The 19,866-nt window shown below is 40.4% G+C and overlaps 1 protein-coding gene across 3 annotated transcripts in view; it reads right to left on the bottom strand.

The window, feature by feature from the left end:
• The window catches only part of TMEM266 (transmembrane protein 266), an 85,485-nt gene extending 65,665 nt beyond the window's left edge, over positions 1–19,820 (bottom strand). For 2 of the 3 annotated variants that reach the window (XM_068144117.1, XM_068144118.1), the window contains exon 1: positions 19,680–19,817. The gene's annotated coding sequence lies outside the window, so the exon portion shown is untranslated. Of the gene's footprint in view, positions 1–19,679 lie in introns of all 3 variants that reach the window. The other variant, XM_068144119.1, reaches the window with a different exon arrangement.
• Positions 19,821–19,866: the final 46 nt, after the last annotated feature.

Raw genomic sequence — 19,866 nt, 5'->3', positions numbered from 1 at the left:
AGAAATACATAACACCAGAAACACTCATATCAATAATGTGTTGATCTCTGGCCATTGGCAATATTCCACTGGAGCAGGCACCCAACCTGTAAAGGCTTAACAGATCAGAAAAGGTACAGAAAATGAAAAGGGCTTCTGTGTACTTTTCTTTTCCTTCTCTCTCATGATGGAACTTTTCATTCTGAATCTGGTACACACTGGGGGATGGAATGTTGGTTTCTTTCATGGGGAAAAAAAAAGAAGTTCTTATTTCACTCTATAAATTCCTGATCTTAACTGCCTACTAGGCAATCTTATGGAGATGCCCAGTGAAAACTGAGAAAGAGGGTGATAGGTTTGACTCGATCTCAAAGGTCTTTTCCAACCTGGTTAATTCTATTCTATTCTGATTTGAAATAGGAGTAGGAAAAACACCTAACCAGATATTACCCCAGAAGCTTTCAAAAAGAAAAGGGAAGTGTGATTGAAGGGTAACAACATTTAGCTTGTTAATTAGACTAGCCACATTTCTTCTGTGATTCACACCATTGATATCATCCTGAGAATCAGCATGAACATGATGTGATCACTCACTACTAGTACAAATTGCATTTCTCCAAGAACTGAAATTCGGCTTCCTGGGATCACAACCAGGCAACTCTGACAACTGGTTTTGGTTTAACCTCTTTGTGAGAATTTTAACCAGTGCCACACATCTGCATTTAGAAAGTTTGTTACATAGAATAAACCAGGTTGGAAGAGACCTTCAAGATCATCACGTCCAACCCATCAACCAATCCAACCCACCTAAACAACTAACCCATGGCACCAAGCACCCCATCAAGACTCCTCCTGAACACCTCCAGTGATGGTGACTCCACCACCTCCCCAGGCAGCCCATTCCAATGGGCAATCACTCTCTCTGTATAGAACTTCTTCCTAACATCCAACCTAAACCTCCCCTGGTGCAGCCTGAGACTGTGTCCTCTTGTTCTGGTACTAGCTGCCTGGGAGAAGAGACCAACATCCGCCTGTCTACAACCTCCCTTCAGGTAGCTGTAGAGAGTAATAACATCACCCCTGAGTCTCCTCTTCTCCAGGCTAAGCAACCCCAGCTCCCTCAGTCTCTCAAAGTTTTATTGGTCGTGTATGTCAAGACTGCTTCCTCCAGAAATCCTGATGGGGAAATCCTGAAAATCTCCTGCAGGAGAGGTCTCAGCACTTCCTTGCTTCACTTCAGGTTGCACAAAATTGTTTGGGGTTTTTTTTTGATACATCACATTAAGCAGGGAGGGGGGCAGGGGAAAAGTCTCACCACAGGGAAGGTATTTAGATTGGAAAAAATTAGGCATTCAGAAATTAGGAAACGGCAGATTTGAACTTGCTCATGCAGCCATAATTATATCCCCTTGTGGGGCCATCCTGTATGCTGAAATTAAGCAGAATGCTGTTGGGGGGGGGGGGGGGGGGGGGGGAAGGGGGGAAAGGGGCATGAAATCACATAATTAAAGACTCTCTCATTTCTAAGGATAGCTCACACTTGCTAGAGAGAAGTTTAGACAGGCCAAAAAAGAGGAAAATAATCCTGTGCACAATCAATATAACGTCTGTGCGAATGAATCATGATCATCAATTGAATCTTGAGCTTTTCAGTACTGCATGTGTGGACTGCAGGACAAATAAAACTAGCGGGAGAAAGCCTTTAGAGAGGACCAGACCAATACAAAATCCCAGGAGAGCCCAGTCAAGCTCACCCTTTTTCAAGGAGCTTGAAGATGTCAGCACGTGGTACTTTCTGCCTGAAAGAAACAAGATGAGCTGGTCTGTTTGAGATGGTAATGAAAAGACTCCACTCATGCATGTTCCTTCCCTTTTCACCTAGAAAATGGGGAGGGAGGGCGGGCATGGTCTCTATAGTGTCTACAAACATAGTTCTGTGACATACAAACACTCCAGCATGAATATACCAGTCCTGCTCACTTCATGCTATACTGTCTCTTTAAACTCAGTTGTTCTGATCCACTACCAACATTTCACAGAGAAGGCACATGTCCAGGAGGTACTGCAGCAATCCACAATTTAGCTAATTCTGAAGGTGTCAGGGGGCAATGAAAAGTACTTCATCAGATTGAGGGCCTACTGCTTGCCAAATTTTAACTCTCTGGCAAATAACAGGGGCACTATGGCGTCTCAAATCTGGAATAACTGATTAATTATCAAGGCTATGCAAATGGTTTGCTCTTGACTCCTTAATAAATAACATGTATAACGAAAAGATTACTCATTTATCTCTTACCCTGGAGTGACTTAGCTTGCCATTTACGTTGCCATTTTACAAACTGCCCCCATTTATCTGCAATAAACTGTTCTCTATTGAATGTGGAAGAAAAAAGCCCCATACTACAGGGCTTTTGAGTATAAAGAATGAGCAAAAGAGAGCAATCACATACTTAAATTGTCCCTTTACAAATCTGTCTAGCTTTTGAAGTTTAGGCCTGCTAATAGTAAAGAAAACCAGAGGACCACATTTGGTGTTTCACATGAGCATTAGGAACAAGGCTGCCAGCTCACTTGAGTTTACTGGGTGTCTCAATATCTCTTGCTCTGCTTATGGTTCCAGCTGGTGGAGACAGTACTTCCATTTGAGAAAAAGTGGCATCAGACCTACACATACGAAGCAGACTAGATGTGGCTCCTACTGAGAAGATCTCACTTTACAGCCAAACACAAGGATACTAACTGGGACCACAGGCTTAGATAATAGCTCCAACAGGATTCTGTGTTGATATTGCTTCTGGGCTCACAGTTGGAAAGCTTGGTATTAGTTAGCTTTTGTGATGTGCCACTGCACATGTCAATAGGAACAAGCCTGGCATCAACAGTTCCATTGGTCTGAAAACATCTGTTTTCTTCCAGTCTGAGAAGCTAAATGATTCTGGGCTCAGCCAGCATGTGGGTAGAAGATATTTGCAAAATTTCATAACACAAGCACTCTCTCAACCCAAATGAGGTATTTTCTTTTGTGCCACAAAGTCTGGTTCTCAAAAGAAAAAAAAAATATAAATAGCTTCAGTCTCCCTTGGATTAAATTCTAATTATTAAACCCAAAGTTGGATTTATATCTTATTGGCTAACAACTTGATTTCTGAATTTTAAATGTCTGAGCATTGGCCATATCAAGCTAAATTATTACTATTGGAAGCAAATCAAGTAGGAGTTTAGTTTCACCAATGTTTGGTTTGCTAGTGTCCATTTAGAATCAACTCTTGGATTTTGCTTCTAGTACTAGAATTGCAGTGAAAAGCCACTAACAAGAGACCTGCACCCATGACTTTTAATTTTCAAGCCAAGCCAGATAGGTCCCACCACTTTTTAGAATAGTAAATAAAAAAGTACACAGACTTTTCACCACAATAGAATGAATGGGTTTAGTTCTATATGGATACCTAGCAGGTCATCTCTGATTAAACTGCAGTTAATCAGTTAATTTTTGCAGTCTGTTAATTGTCTTTGAGGTGAAAATACAAGTTCATTTGAATTCAACTGCAAAATGTAATCGGACAGAGCTGGAATTTCACTCAGGCTTCTAACACTAGTGACACAGTAACACAAATACATGAGTTAAGCTGCTCTGAGATGTCCCTCAGCACAAGGTATGCCTCAATTCAGGTGTGACACTATCAATCTGTCTTAGGCTTTACTTAGTCATGTGGAATTAATAGTGTTACCCCTATCTGCCATGAAAATGGTTAAAAATCACTACATTTAAAATTTCTGTCCACAATATCTGCTGCACACCTTATTCAGAGGTCAATCTTCTATTAAATACAAACTTGAGTGTCTGCCCTTACCCCTTAGATTAATGTAACTTGAAGATTGCCTTTCAGCCATTAGAATTCAGCCTTAATAGCTTCCTCAAGCTAATTTTTATTTTCATTAGATTCCTATGCCTAATAGATTGTGGATTAAAACACCTTCAGAAAAATTTAGAAATATTTCTTAATTTTCTAGAGGAACTAACATCAACCAGAATATTTAAGGATCACACTGCAATAAGAATTGGGGAAAAGCACAGAGAAAGCCTTGCGAGAAATTCTTGGCATTTATTTAATCTCTTGGAGTTAACGATTTCAATACATCTTACCACTTACAGCTCTGTGAAGCCCCTAAACATTCTTATTATCTATAAGAAGGCTGAGAAGAAAGCTTTTTAGACCAATTCTTCCTCTCATAATCAAAACAAAACAAACCTAAGTAGACTAATACTGAAGTCAGTCAAACTATGACCAATTTAAAAACATCACCTGGAAGGAAGGATTTCATCCCATGAATCAGCTATAGTACAAAAATATTGTTGTTGAAAATATTTATGTTCTGTCACTCCTGTTAAGTATTATGGCCAGCCTCTGACAAAAGACAGTAAATTATATGGACTTATGGCCTTACTGTGTATCTTAAAAGCAAGCATATAGTATTTAGCCCACTCACTGATGTGAAATACTCTTCTGAACAGTGCTAGGCTTTGTAACTTAGCTTTTGGAAACAAATAATCTAACTGGTTTGATTGCAAATTTACAAATAGTTGCAGCATTTAATCCAGGTGATGCAGATGGGGTAAAACTCGCTCTGCATGAGAAGATACCTAATACATTTTTTTAATTCACATCCTGTATGGTACTTCAGATGCACACAGTGCATGCAGACACAACAGTTTTACTGTTCATAGCTGGGAATACCTTTCCCGATCACTGGGAGCCCCAAATGCAGGATTTAACAGCCTTGTCATAGCATCCAGCACACTGACAGTTATTTTAATATATCATTTAACTGTATAATCCTGGTTCCCTCAGTGGGTGATGGAATGCACTTATCACATATTATAGGCAGATTTGTGCCACAAAATACTGATGGTGAGGGACTCTGTTCAAGCTGTGAGTGAGTAAGGCCCATCCCTGACAGTCTTGCATCTTACAGTCTGGAGGTACCAGCCCACAAAATGCAGCCATGATAACTGGTCAGTAATTTTCACACTTAGCAGCCAAGTCTGCACCTGGACTTGTCACTTTTAACTGAGGTCTAAAAGACATCGCCACAGAGGAGACACGTTGTCAGTGTATGTTCCAATCTCTCCAGATTGTCTGCTGCAAACTTCATAGGCAAAAGAACAATTCTTCCCACTACACCTGGAAACAGGATGGCAAGTGCTTCCTCTTTGTCCCACATATTACTCTTTTTTAGTGTATAAAAGGGAAAGGCAAAAATAGAAACTTGAATGGTTTCTGTAAAAGTATGCATTAAAAAAATCCCTACTTTTTGGAGGAGGGTTGGGCTTTATGACCTTTAAAAGTTCCTTCCAATCCATGATGGTGATTCTATGATTCTATGAAAAGTAGCACAGCAACAAGATGAATGAAAAGAGATGGGACAAGATATGGTTTGACCCCTGCTGCAGCCCAAATCCCAGGATATAGCCTGGTAAAAAACTCATACCGCAAAAAGCCACCACCCTGGCCCACAAGGACTTAGTTGAAAGTAAGACTACAAGTAATAAGCTTCATGAACAGCTGTTCTTTTACTTGTATATTACACAGTGCATTTAAAGTAGATTTTTTTAAGCTTAAAAATGGTACATTAATTTAAAAATAATAATTACAGGCATTATCCACACTTTGGAACTCTGAAGCTCTATTTTTTTCTACAAAAAAAGAACCAAGGCAACAAAAGTATTACTATTTTGTTGGTGTGTGGAACTTCAATGTGGACAACTGTCAGCTTGTGCTCTTCCACTGACAGCAGCAGTATCACAGACAAACTAGAGACTGAATTTGCAACTGCTAAGGGCTCACAAGGTTTACTCCTTACTAGGAAATTAATGTGATTTAACATGTGAGCAGAGAACCAGTTTTCCCTGTGGCATACTGATCTGATGATACTTCTAACATACTATGAAATCCATGTTGTAAATCAGCAAGGATGGTACCCTGGGATTCAGATTTAAAATTTATTTCTGTATTCCCTCACAAGGCTTCTCAAATGCACTTTGCACCTGGGATTTAAAGAGACATGGTGAAACTGAGCACATCACTGCTGAACATGGTAAACCAGAACAACTCACCCACATTACCACACAGAAGGGTTGTTGATGGCTGTTTTGTGGTGTGGTGGTTTGTTGTGGGTTTTTTTTTTGTTGGTGGTGTTGTTTGGGTTTTGGGGTTTTTTGCTATCTTCAACATTCTGTGCTTTTGGTCCTAAGCGTCCACTACAGTAAGCCAGGGACACTCTGCCTCTTTTGACATCATACAGGCAAAAAGCTTTGGCCAGTACTGTGTGACCCAATGAAGCTGTCAATGTGCCACCCTCCACAGCTCTATTTTAGCAGTATCTTATTTAGTACAAGTCCCATGACCCATATCCAATAAGGAGGTTCTGTCTAATACACTGATCAGATAAAAGGATGCTTTTCAAGCAATGGTTATGCAAGGTAGTCGCATTTCCACGTAAGCCCCAGAAAACTAAACGAATGCTAAGTTATAAATAAAACACATTCTTGCCCTTAAACCCCTAACACATACTGGCCACCTGCACGCAATGGAAGTGTTAGAGCTGCTAACAGACTTTCATTAAAATTTATCAATTCATCTACCAAACCAACCAAACAACTTCACCAGGATAGTCATTAATATTTCTAAGAGGTACCAAACCCTGAAAAACACATCTAAGACAAACAGGTGAGACCAAGAAGCTCTATCCCTAAGAGCTTCTGGTCAAACTATTGAAAAATTTTCAGAAATATTTTTACATCAACATTGTGCCAACCCCTCCAACCCAGTCATTATCTACTAAATAATTTATCAATCTCCAGTACTTTCAATGAGTATCACTCCCTAACTAAACCCAAAGACTGAGTCTGGATTAATTGATGCTTCTGAGTTTTGGTCTGGCACTCCAGACAGTGAAAAATGCCCCTTCCCAACAGAAAGAATATTCTCTGTATTCTAAGTATATATCGTTGTGGTTTTTTTTTGATGCATATATAAAATCCTTCAAAAATAAAAGTATTGATTGATTCAGAAAAATAAAATTCAAAATTAAGACAAATTCTCCAATAAAATGAAAATATTTATAAGGAGTTAAGATTATACAGGCCTCAGGTCAGAAATTTACTGCACTTGATGCTGTAAAAACAAGCAGTAGAAAAATGAGACAAACTGCTTGTTGCAAAGACCAACAAGAAGTTTAAAGAGGCAGTATCTTGCCATCTTGGGAAAGATACTAAGATTACAATCAGAATTTGATGATTTTTAAGCTACAAATAATCTTTCGGGACAAGAAAAACTGGCCTGTACTTTTGTTATTCACATGCTACTTTAGAAGGTGTTTTTTTAAAGTAACATAAACCCTGCTTCAAAGTACTTAATCTAATTTGAGACAATGTTTGCAGTATAAAATCACACAGTTTTGAACAAGTATATACTAAAGAGCTTATATAAATATAGTTTGGTTTACTAGACCTATTGCACTGAACAGCAGATCTTACAGGAAAAACTGAAAGATCACATGGAAAAAGGGAATGTTTCAGGACAGAAAAAATCTGTCTTGAATTAAAAATAAACAAGACATTGAAAAATATTCCACTAACGAACAAAGTTTAATTTTATTTTTTTTAATGCACATTGCCCTTAAGAGCTGATAATACAGAAACACCCTGCAACTGAGCATAAAACAGACAGGTGTCCAAACCTAGCACAACAAACTTCAGAAAATACTCAGAGAAGTGATAGTAGCATCTAAAGGCTAGAAAAATAACCTGCCACGTACAGGCAGGTCAAAATACAGCACAGCCTCATCCAAGAGCAGAGTACTTCCAACTCGACTAAGGCAATCAAAGTTTGGATCAGTTTAGGCACCTTTAAAGCATCTTATCACTCACTTGTGTACTACTGCAGATTGCAGGCAAAGCACACATTCACAAGGCAGAACAAATTTCTCCCACTTTCAACAAAAGCATGCTACTGTTCACAAATGCCAAGGAATGCCCATGCTATAAGGTGATACGGAATTGCAGCATGCATCAAACTTTCACCTACAAAAGCAGTCAACCCATTTATTTTCCATTAAATTACAAAGTCTCTCTATTCTTGTTAAAAAAAACACCACCACAAACTTAAAAAAAAAAAAAAATCCCAAACAACACGAACCCAATTGAATGGTAAAACATGTGCCATAAAAATTCAAGCCGCACACTTTCTTCCCCTGCTTTTAGAAATGATGGCTTACTGAAAGAAACAATTGCTTTAAATGTGTCCAGGCCAATAGTTTTCCTCTTGGGATCAGAACGCAGAATTACAGAAGCTAGAGCTGAGCTACCACGGTTCCAGCTGGACTTTGGTACCAGTTGCCAGGCTGCCTAGTTTAAACCTAACTCAGGTAGAGCTGTACAAACTGCAGTCTGCAATGCAGCAGCAAATTAACTACTTACACAAAAATCCTTTTTTCCCCTGCTTACTGAAAAATAGCAGCTGAGAAACGATGGATTTGGTATTCTTTCACATGCAGTAGGATTTGCTGCAAGTATCTAAAAATATACTTCATGGCTGACAGCCCAAGGAACTAATCAATGAAAGTTCAAGAGGTGCATTTTACAGTCCAGATGTTCTCAAACTGCACTCCATCGACAACTCGGAGATGGCTGGTCACATTATGCTGACTTTTCGCCCTTCTGCTGTACTAGTTTTTGTCCAAAAGATAAGTACAGCTACAATTTGTAAAATATTTCTCCTTAAACATTTTCCCCTCTTGCTACAGTCAGCATAAAAATATCACAGCAAATCAATTGGATGAGTACTTGTCCCACAGACACCTCAGTGTAAAGTATGAATCAAACTTGAACCTCTGCTGCAGGATGACCTTAATGAGAGCTCTGAAGGCAGGAAGATAGATGATGACAATAATTCCACAAGTCAACCATGCTTTTCCTAACCTGACCTACGCACTTTTTCAGTGGATATGTGTCAAAACTTGTGCAAAACCAGGGAAGAGTGAGAGATCTTACTTGCTGATTTAAGGAAAAACCTGGTGGGATTATTGAGGCAACTGGATTGCAACAATGTTACTAGATATCAATTTATTAAATACACGTGCCTGAATGGTTTCCTCCGATGCTTCAGTTATAAATGATAATAAAAATGCAAAATCATACCTTGGGGAAAAGATGAGAGCTAGTCTAAACATACACTTATCCCTACACTGAAACAAACACGAAACCATCTCAAAACTGACAAAAATCTAAGCTTGATTACAACACAGTCATATGCCTTTTACAAGGGATACATGTGCTCTAGCTATGGACATACCCATATCATCATTTTGATGTTAAATGAACAATTAGCACCTTGAATGCCACTGATTTCAAATGCCATGGTGGGCAAGAAGGGGAGTAGCTGGGTCCATCCACGACATAGATTCAGTAGGTGTTGATATATATTGCTCTCCTTGCACAAATCACAAGAATCTTTATAGTTCAGTCCTTTGGGGTGAAAGGAAGAGAATGCTTAGCCTGATATGAGGAAAGTCATTAGAAATTAAGTACCAAGTAGCTTCACTGCTGGTACCAGAGAACTGAAAAACAGGTCAAGCAAGGCACCTCTAGATAGCACTTTTAATTTTTATCCTGGCTTGCAAGTCCTTTCTTCCTCCTTCCCTTGCAGAGGCACAGGCTTCTCATAGGAGCACAATTCTGTAAGTATCCCCTGAGTAGCCTCTAAAGCTGTTTTGCTGCATTTCCCAAAAAGCAGCCTTAGCTTTGCCAAGTCAGAAGAATCACTGATCCATCATCTTTGCCACATGTTATAAAGAAAAGGACTAAAGCAAAGTTCAAATGTTCAGTGTTTCCACTGAGTGCTCTGCTACTTCCATGTGCTCCATTTTCCATTCCCTAAATAGAGAAACTTCTGCCCTTGGTTAGATGTCTTTGCTCCAGCCACAGGGCTGCTCGATGGTAGAAGAATTACATTCTGAGCTTTGTTCAATCCTAAATGATCCAGGAAAACTCCCTGCTCTTATTAAAACACTGGTATACGTTTGGATTTTGTCTTGAACACCAATAATTCAAACTCTTCCCTACCATTTCCCTTAATTTTAAAAAACCCTAGTTTTAATGTAAACCACAGCATTCCATCTGTGTACTCAACTTGTGGAGTGAATGAGATCTTGTTTTCACCTGGACCTTCACATCTTTGCAGCACCAGCAAAGAGCTTCATGCACAGACCATCATACCAGCATTTCAGATAGTATTCTGTTAGCAGATTTCTTTACAGACAGGCTACTGAATCATCCTAACTCAGAACTACAGTTGTGGATAAATATGGGATTCAGGTGAGAAGTGGGGAAGCAATTTCCTTAGTTCACCAGCTGTTTTGATGTCTGAAGAGTTACCGAGATCATGGGCACTGCCGCCTTTGTCACTATTTTTCACGTGTCTTTTGGCAGCTATATACAGCAAGACAGACTCCTTTATGTATGATAAATGCTACAATCACTGCCATCTCCTTAGGGAAGCAAAGAGTGCTGATCACAGCTCAAATGGGTATATAGCTCATACTGAAAATACAACTCCTCTTCTGCAAGGCAGACTGATCATCTGCGGGCTAAACAGTCACAGATACAGAACACCTGTTTTGATTAACTGAATATGCTGCATCCGTTACTTTAAGTAGGTTTGATTGCTTCTGTTGTCCTTTAAGACAATAATGTTATCACCTTATTGCTTTTCCTTTTAAGTTCAGCTTGGGGGGGCGGAAAATAAGATGCCTGTCTTATGGAGGACCAAATTTAGAGGTAAAAGGTCCATTCATCATCTATCTGTTCACCAGCTTTTCAGAGTACTGAAGTAATTAATTAGGGATTTTGCCAAGCTGATACGTAACTCCAAGAATAAGATTATGTGAGTGAGTACCCAGAGGAACCTGTAAACTTACCTTAGATCATACTCTGAAATACTTGCAAAAATTATCACTCTTGACACTGTAGTCAATAATTTTCTATTCCACATTGTGATCCTAAAGCATTAAAAAGCCAAAGAAAGACTTTCTCTTTTATAGATAAGTAAAATAAGTTACAGTGTGTGACAAAAAGGCATGCCATTTCTCTTGCAACTTCTACTTGCACATCTTCATTGTACACTTGTTATCCTGCACTATTTCTTTTCCTCTCTGTCTTCTCTCAAGCAGTTTAGGAAGCTTCTAAACAGTTTTATTCTTCAGGGTATTTTCTCTTGTGGGTTTTTGTTTGTGAGGTTGTTTTGTTTGCTTTTTAATACAGCCTATGTTTAAACAGTCAGTATGGTCTTACGCTGCTGCAGGCAAACACACATACAATTAAAACCAACAAACTAAAAAACCAAAATCTCACTTTCAGAACTGCTGGTAGCATACAGTTAGTCCAAGTGTGACATTCACAGTAGAATAGGTGGTCTCTTTGCTGTTGTAAAAGCTTTTACTGAACTCTGTTCTTAGCTTTTTATATCAGGTGAAAACCAGATTATTTAAAATACAAATACGCTAAGTCATACGCTTCGAACCTAGGCTCTGAATCCAAACAGTACTATTATCTGCTTAACAAATAACAATTATTAATGGATAATCAAGGTACTGTGCAAGTTGTGAATATCTGTAATGTTACTTGATAACATGGTGTCTTCTGACTTAGAGCTGCCGACAGCATAAAATTAAAGGTTTCATATTATGCTCCACTTCTGCCAAATGTTGTTCATCCAATATGCTTTATACACCCAGGGAAACTAACAGAAAAACAGCCTATTTCAGACAGGAAGTGCTTTCTGAAACCATTTACACAAACCCAGCACACAGTCCAAAGATCAGATGTAGTTCCAGGAAAGAAAAGTACCACTGTGACATCTTTTTCCTCCAATACCAGATTCTCCATTTTATAATTTAATATTGTGAACACTCTGCATTGCTTTATGATAGCACCATGTTCAAGACAAGTACTTCATTACCCTGGATATTACCTGGAGAGAAAGTGCCTGTCCCACACAGCCCATAACCAAAAGCAAGTATGTTTTGAGGTTATTTAAAGCCCATGAGATACACCAGCACTAGAGAATAAAGTCCTCCATCTCTTGACATAAACTCTGGAAGCCTGTATTTCTTAATCAATTCATTCCATGTACCTTCATCCTTTCCAGAAGGCATGAAGCAGAAGAGAGAACACTTCACATGTTCACGTAGTCTATGAAATCTCCCCACCAAGACTAGTATAGTGCTAGTTAACAGTGTTTTGAGATGAGAACATGATGCACCAACTTAATTTAACCCAGCAAATATCAGTCTGATACCAGCTGATGCCAGTCACTGAGGCACTCTGAGACCTGGCCACTTTTCTGAATGGGGCAGAAAAATAACCAATTAGTCTTTGTTTGCTAGTTCACTCTATTCAGTGCTTTCATATTCAGGCTTCAGTAGGCTATCAGCTACTTTGACTGTAGTCCCTTCCCCTGAAAAAATGGAAATCATCTTAGACTGAAAGAAGTTTTTCAACAGCAGCAAGCCTAGATAATCTTTGGATTAAAACAGTGCATTCAGATTGGGTCAACATCCCCCATGAAAGGAAAAAGGACCAAGTTCCTTTTCATAGCTCCCAAGCTCAACAAGACAAAGGTGTTAGTAACAAGCATTTTCCAACAAACAAGAATGTAATTAAAAAACAAACACTCTTATAACTGGACATTATGGAGCTCAATATTCAAAAGCTTGTAAGAGTCCCTGAGCTCCTGTTCCTCTAGTTGTTGCAGGAATCCTTTGCGCTTCTAGTTTTTAAAAATACAAGTCTTTCCATGTGGCTACAAGAAAAGCAAACTATTGACTAACAAAGGAGACAATGTACAAACATTAGCTGTCCTATGTACAAAATAAATTGAATTCAAAATTTACTTTCGTAGGTACTCTTCTTTTGGGGTAAGATCTCAAAATATTGCACTACAAGTACAGCCCAATTGTTGTTGTTTTTTTCTAGTGGTACTCTAGACAACTAGAAGAAAGTTAGGTTATTATAGTTTCAATGTTAATAGTTTGAAGTATGATGACAACTAAAAATGTACACATGAGACTTCTCTTTGTTAGTGCTGATCTGTGCAACATAGACATATAGAAGTATCCCAATATACCCAAAATGCACCAGATTTCCATTAATGAAGAATCTTTAAAATGTCCCACAATCATGTAAAAACCCCCAATTCCTACCAAAACCAAAGAATTTAATATCTGCTATGCATTTAAAGAAACTATATCAATAGAATTTTTAACAACTTACATACAGTAGTACATATAAATATAAGGTTTTCCTAGGCATCTATCACCATTCATGATATTCTTACTAAAACGCATTTTGATTGCAAATCCTCTGGGATAAGACTTGCCTTTTATCCATACTTTAACAAGCTACAACACAATAAGGTTCCCATTATTTTGCCTTAAATATTAGTATAAGTATTTTTTAACATAGGAGAGGACTCAAAATATTCAGAAAGCACCCTTTGTGCTTGTTCTCTGTGTTCAATTCCCACTTATGGTTCAGAATAAACACTTCAGCTGTCACTCTCTTACCAGCTTTACCTACATAAGACAATCAAGATGGGGCCAAATTTGCCTGCATAATGATTTCACCATAAGTGAAATATGCCCCCCTCTGCCGAAAGGTGGAAAAGTTGAGGACATACATATCAGAAAAACAGGATGGAGAGAGGGGACATAAATATCCCTGCAGAATGGCTGTCAACTCATGCACCAGAAACCCATAGAAACTTCTTTGTTCCTTGTACCTGAGGAACACAGCGAAGCAATGGCCAGGAGGCAGCCAGGGCACAGCTGTTGTCTCCACCATAACCCTCACTAGGCAGATATATACATACCTGTATACGTACCACTCAACAGTGTACGAGCCAACAAAAAATGCCATTGCTACAAGCATGGGGCAAAGAACAAGTATCACCAGAGCCCTAATGAGAATAAGGGAAGAAACAAAGATGCCTCTCCAAAGGGTCAGCTTCTTTGGAGGCTGACACTTCTTCCAATGCGGCACTGAGATCCAAGGTTCAGAAACCGTGCCTGTTCCTCAGTCTCCTTTGGATTTCTTTTTGCCCAAAGTTAACAAGTGTCAAAAACGTTTAGTAAACCTCAATGCTACCACAGTCTTGCATTCCTTTTTCAGTTAGAGCACGTAATCTGGCTATATTATAATGTCTCCAAGGAATACCTGCCCTTTTGAGCTAGTCCTAAAAATAACACCTTTCAAAGTTAAACATATCTATTTAATTACATGACTGCTCCCTCCTCAGAAAGTCCTTCTTCCTAAGACTAGACAGAAGAAGAAAGAAAAGAAAAAAAAAGAGCATTCATATTTCTGGAGGTGGCAGCTGGCAACAGAAGAAAAAAAGTAAATATATGCAAGGAAAATCTTTGAGATTGCCTTTTTTTTTTTGAGAGAGAGAGACACTTGTACAAGTTAACATGTAAACCTTACACTCTATCTCACTTTCCAGTTAAAAAGTTGTTTTACAGCTGTCTGATTTTATCATTCCAGATAAGAATGGAATTATTTACTAGATGTGAGTTGTAAAATCCAGTCACCTATTAGATACAGTGAAAAATTACGGACTGTTTGCTAGCTGAGACACCCCACATGATTCATGTTTACATCTGGATGTTTGTTAACTTTAATTATTACAGGGAAGAGTTCTTTATTTTAAGAAGAGCTTTCCTTAAATTTGCACCATTAGATAAATTGACTGGTAGTCCACATGGTGCACTTTTCTATAAGAAAAGATTTGGTAAACTTGAACAAAAGCATTTAAGGCAAAATACTAAAATAACTGCAGAAGCATCACCAACTGCAATAAAACTTGTATTTTGCTATTTTTATCCATGAACTTTCATTTTCTATTAGTGGAAAAAGCTGGCAGGCACACTTAAATATCAGACATAACACTTTCCACTACAAAGACTTTTGCAACTTTCCTGAGAAGCTCTGACACTTGCCTGGTTTGCAGGCAGCCTTTGAAGTTCCTCAAAATAGCAGAGATGCTCTTTGTCTCATGGCAATCTATTCAGTTCAATGGAAATGTTTTCCAACGCCTGCTTGCCTTTTTTAATCAAGTATTTTGTGCCTCTCAAAAAGAAAAAAGAAAACAAAGAAACATGAATTCCCTGTACATGATGGCTAGGCTGGTTGCACCTCTGACAGCAGAGGAGCAGCATGTTATGGAGAACTCACAGGCTGCTGAAGCAAAAATGCAGAATGGACAGACAGATATCAGACTTTACCCATTGCTTCCCCAGACAAAGACAGACCATGAAGGTCCTTCTTCGTTCACCAAGTAACAAATTACCAAGTAAAGCAATTATCTGAATTAGGAATCACTGCTGATGGCTAAAATCCCACTTAGGGATCTAAGGTCAACAAAGAAAGTTTATACCTGCAAATAATATAATACTTAAAAAGAAACAAACAAAACCCCCCAAAACAACACACCACACCAGCTAAAATCTACAATACTAAGAGGTTCTATGTTAGAAACTGATTTGCAAGAAGGTTATTTGGCTTGAAAGTTAAGCTCATGAAAATCAGGAAGCATCATTTTAAAAACAGAATCTGACTTCAGCTCTGTTTGCATTAATCGCCTTTCAACCGTTAAGATCACATTTTTCCTGCAAATCACTGGCTCATTCATTGAACAGGGCAGCTCACGAGACACAGCTGTATCTGTGCAATACTAAATCAGATGTTCCCTAACTTACAGGTCTGCCTTCTCAACCAAAATGTTTAGACATACATTTTGTAAATGTAGTGTCATTGGTGTGTAATGCTATAGCTGCACATGGTGCTTCACATGATGCAAGGAAAGATACAGTAATCGCCACCAGAAAAAAACCCAACATAAAATCTTAAGTTGAAATACCAAAGCAACACTGAACCCTAGACAAGACAAAATGGAAGTTAAACAGAGAGTGAACTATTTTATGCTGAAAATATTACTATTTTTAATAAAGCAAGAAATAACATGCTACTGCATTTTATAATGCTTAGTTAATAAAAGTATCATTAGGAAGCCTCCATTGCTACTCATTACACTCACCAAAAACAGTAATTTCAACCAGATTACATGGATGTAACAGAGCTCACTGTGACCCCATAACTAAATTAAGATTTAAACCCTAATACATCACTCTCGTCTAGACAAATCCTAAACCCAGCAAATAGGTGGACTTAAATATGACTGAAGTAAACCTTCCACTGTCACCCAGCCTCTGCCCCGCAATGCACCACCTAAGAATTTGGCAGAGAAAAGCTTCCCTTTCACTTTGGGCAGGAGCCTCTAAAACCAAATACAAAAGGATCAAGCTCTACTCCAGTGATAACAAACCAACTTTTATTGTTTTTCTCCTTAAGATGAAATTTCACCAAGTATGCTCATGTCCATCTACCCTACCAAAAAACTCCTGAAAGTACCAACAGAGAAAGCTTTGTCAGAAAAGCCCAAACTCATTTTCCAGCACTAATGATTGCAGATTTAGCCCTCATATTATTGAGCCTAACAAAAGCATGACAAACAAGTTTTAAACTGCACTGCACGAGGCTAGAACCAGTGAGATGAAAAGGAGGAATCAAATCGTGTCTTCCTCTCGCACACCAACTAGCAATAAAGATTAGCAAATAGCGCTTAGTTGACGCTTTTGATAGTAACACAAGGCAGAAAGGACTGCAGCTCACTCTCCTATGTCAATATTGGTTCTGCAGTGATTGTAAGGATAAAGTATTTTGTCCGTTAAGGAATCCCACTGTCCAGGAAGCAGATGAGCTGAACAACACTATGCCAATATAACACATTATTTGTTGCTCTTAAAGAGTATGCAGGCAGTTTTATCCTACATAAACCATTCAGTTAATTGTTGTGCTATTCCCAAGTCATGCAACCAATTGAAATTACTACTGATAGTATATTAAGAGGTAATTTTTAGTAATTTCAGGATCTTGTAGAGCAATGCAGTTTCTCCTAATTTGGATGTAATCACATGTAATAATGCTGAAACCATGCTCTTGATCATGTTGGAGGTTTTGTTGGTTCTGTTCTGCTGTGATGAAAGTGATCTGTGATGTAATATTACTGCAGTCACAAATTGCAGTGTATAGACCAGAGATGGAGGAGCAAGCTGCCACATAGCTGGGTTTCACAGAGTCATTGAATCATTTTGGGTGAAAAAACCTTTAAGATCATCAAGTTCAACCATTCAAGTCACCACAGAACTCAAGCCGGAGTGATACCCCCATGGTACCTGGGAGAAGGGGAGTACCACAAAGTGTATGCATCTTCCACAGGGCACCTTCAGAACTGTGATCACACACACCCCTAACTAACCTTTGGGAACTGACACAGTAGCTACACTGTGCATTATGTTCAGCATTTATGCTGTCAGTCACACGCTGAAAATAATTCAGCTGAGTAGCAGGCTTGCACTAGTACTTGCACTGCAAGCACACATAGCTCACATCTTAATTTTCTTACTGACCTTTTCACAGACAGGTTGGAGTTAAGATCTTAATCTCACCTACTACTCCAGATATGAAGCTGGAATAACTGATGCATATTCTTGCTGCGCGTCTCCTTTGCCCACTGTCGTCTTTAGCGTAGCTGCTATCTGCTAAACACATCTAACTTTCTGTACAACTTCCATCTCTTCCCACCCTCCAGACAAAAAAGCTCACTTTGCACTAAACAGAGAGAAGTAAATTTTGCAATTCAATGGGTAGCATCAGAACAGAGCTGCAAAAACTCCACTTTGTTCAGAAACATACAGAAACGAGTATGTGCATGCATTGCTCCAGGAATGTGGGCTCTTCACTCATGCAGTTACTTCACTGTGAGCATACACACAGTGTTTAGGAACTGTAACATGTTTCAAGCAATACGCGCTTGCTTCTTATTCCATATCCTTGGTAAATGACGAGTGGTCCTTCCCTGCACAGAATATACTACCTCACAGCATAAATACTGTGCACAAGAACAAGTAACAGCTTTTCCCACACCAGGTAACTGCTGCATAACGTTAAACGAAGTATCTTGTTGCAAAGCACTTTAACGCTACTTTTATATGGACTAATTTATAACCCTCCCCCTAACACGAACACGCTATTAATAACCTTTTCACAAGTGTCCTGCAGAAACTTGCAGAATTTTTGCAGGAACTACCAGAAAGCCACTGAGTATCAATATTGTCTCACTCGATCCGTGCTTGGATCATAGTGTTTTAGAGCACATAAAAAAAACCCATAGAGGTTTCTTACCCTTCTTTCTTTCTACAAATTCCAGTAGTAAGTCTTGCAAACTGCCCTAGGATTCCTAAAGTCACATCACAAAATTGCAATTCCTCACCCTGTGCCTGTAACATGGCAGGTGCCCCGTGTTCAGAGCTAAAGAGCCTTCCCTGCTGGGTGCATTCACAGCTGTAAAGACCCCTGCATAATTACTCATTTCACTCCTTGTATATATTTAGTATTTTGCTGCTGTTTCAGTGGTGTCAGGTGCATGCTCTATTTAATATGAAGCTTGTAGGCCGTCGAGTTCTCAAACACTCATGCAAAAAAATCTGCTGGTGATACATTTAGAAGATCCTTTTCCTAACTTCAGCATAATAACAAACTTTGAAACCACACACGTTCACGTACTGATTTCCTCAAGTTGCTGTAACGTGCTATCCTGCTACAGCACAGCAATACTCACAATTCACAAATTTCACCTTTACAGATGTAACCAAATGGCCTATTAAGCATACTACATTTATGTTAAAATCAGCCTACATGGATTTAAACTTTAAAAATAATCGACCGTTAATTTTCTTGCTATATTAAGCAATGGTGCTACTCTAGTAGCTCCCCAGAAGAGCTGCAGCACCTTGTACATCCACAGCACTCTCAGTGAAGAAATTGTTCAAGGGGCCGTATGGCAGAGGTGTTAGACGTTAGGACGGTTTTCGCGCAAGGCGAGAATTAAAGCGCCTCGTAGCCGAGGCTTTAGCGAAGACATTTGTATTCGGGAGTCGCGCACCAGAAGTTGGCAGCCCGCGCCCGCCCTGAGGCTCTGGACCCGCCGGGGTCTGGCTGTGGGGACTCGGCCCAGAAGCGGTGGCGGGAGCGCCTCGAGGAGGGAGGAGCGCGCGGCCCCCAGCCCCCCGCCTCACCTGACCCTGCAGGCCCCCTCCCCTGAGGGAGGAACGCCGCACCAGCGCGTCTGGGCGGCCGCGACCCCGCACCACAGGCGGGCACGGCTTTAGACCTCCCCATTCCGGCCCGCCCGCAGCCTGACTGACCCCGCGGGAGAGGGGTCCGGCCCCGCCACCCCCCGCCGCAGGCCGGCCCGCCGCTGGACGCCCCAAGACCGCCCCCGCCCCGCCGCCGGGAAGTTGGCGTGAGGCAGTGCCCACCGCCAAAGTTTCTCCGCGGCCGAAGAGCTCGTCGCGCTCCGCCCGCCAGCGCGGCGCTGCCAGAACGGCGCGGGGACCCCGCCGGGCCACCCAGCCCACCCCGCCGGGGGCGGCCCGCCGCGGCAGCAGCAGAGCGTACGGCGGCACCGAGAGCCGGAGGGGATTCCCAAGCGCCGCGCAGGGCCGCACCGGGACACGGCACATACCTGCTGCCTGCTGCCAGCTCCGCCGGCACCCGCGTAGCCCCACTCCGCCAACCGTCCGGCGCGCGCCTCGCGCGGAGCCGCCAGAGGCGGGGGGAGGGGGAATGCCTGCGCGCGAGCCCGCGCGCGCCCTCCCTCCTCGCGGGTCGCCTAGGAAACAACGGGCCGTCGCTCAGGTCGGTGCGCGGCA

Source organism: Melanerpes formicivorus, unplaced genomic scaffold (genome assembly GCF_026170545.1).
Source record: "Melanerpes formicivorus ecotype bairdi unplaced genomic scaffold, bMelFor1.0.p_v2 SCAF_10, whole genome shotgun sequence".
NCBI classification, from domain to species: domain Eukaryota; kingdom Metazoa; phylum Chordata; class Aves; order Piciformes; family Picidae; genus Melanerpes; species Melanerpes formicivorus.
This window is presented reverse-complemented; position numbering and strand designations above follow the sequence as displayed.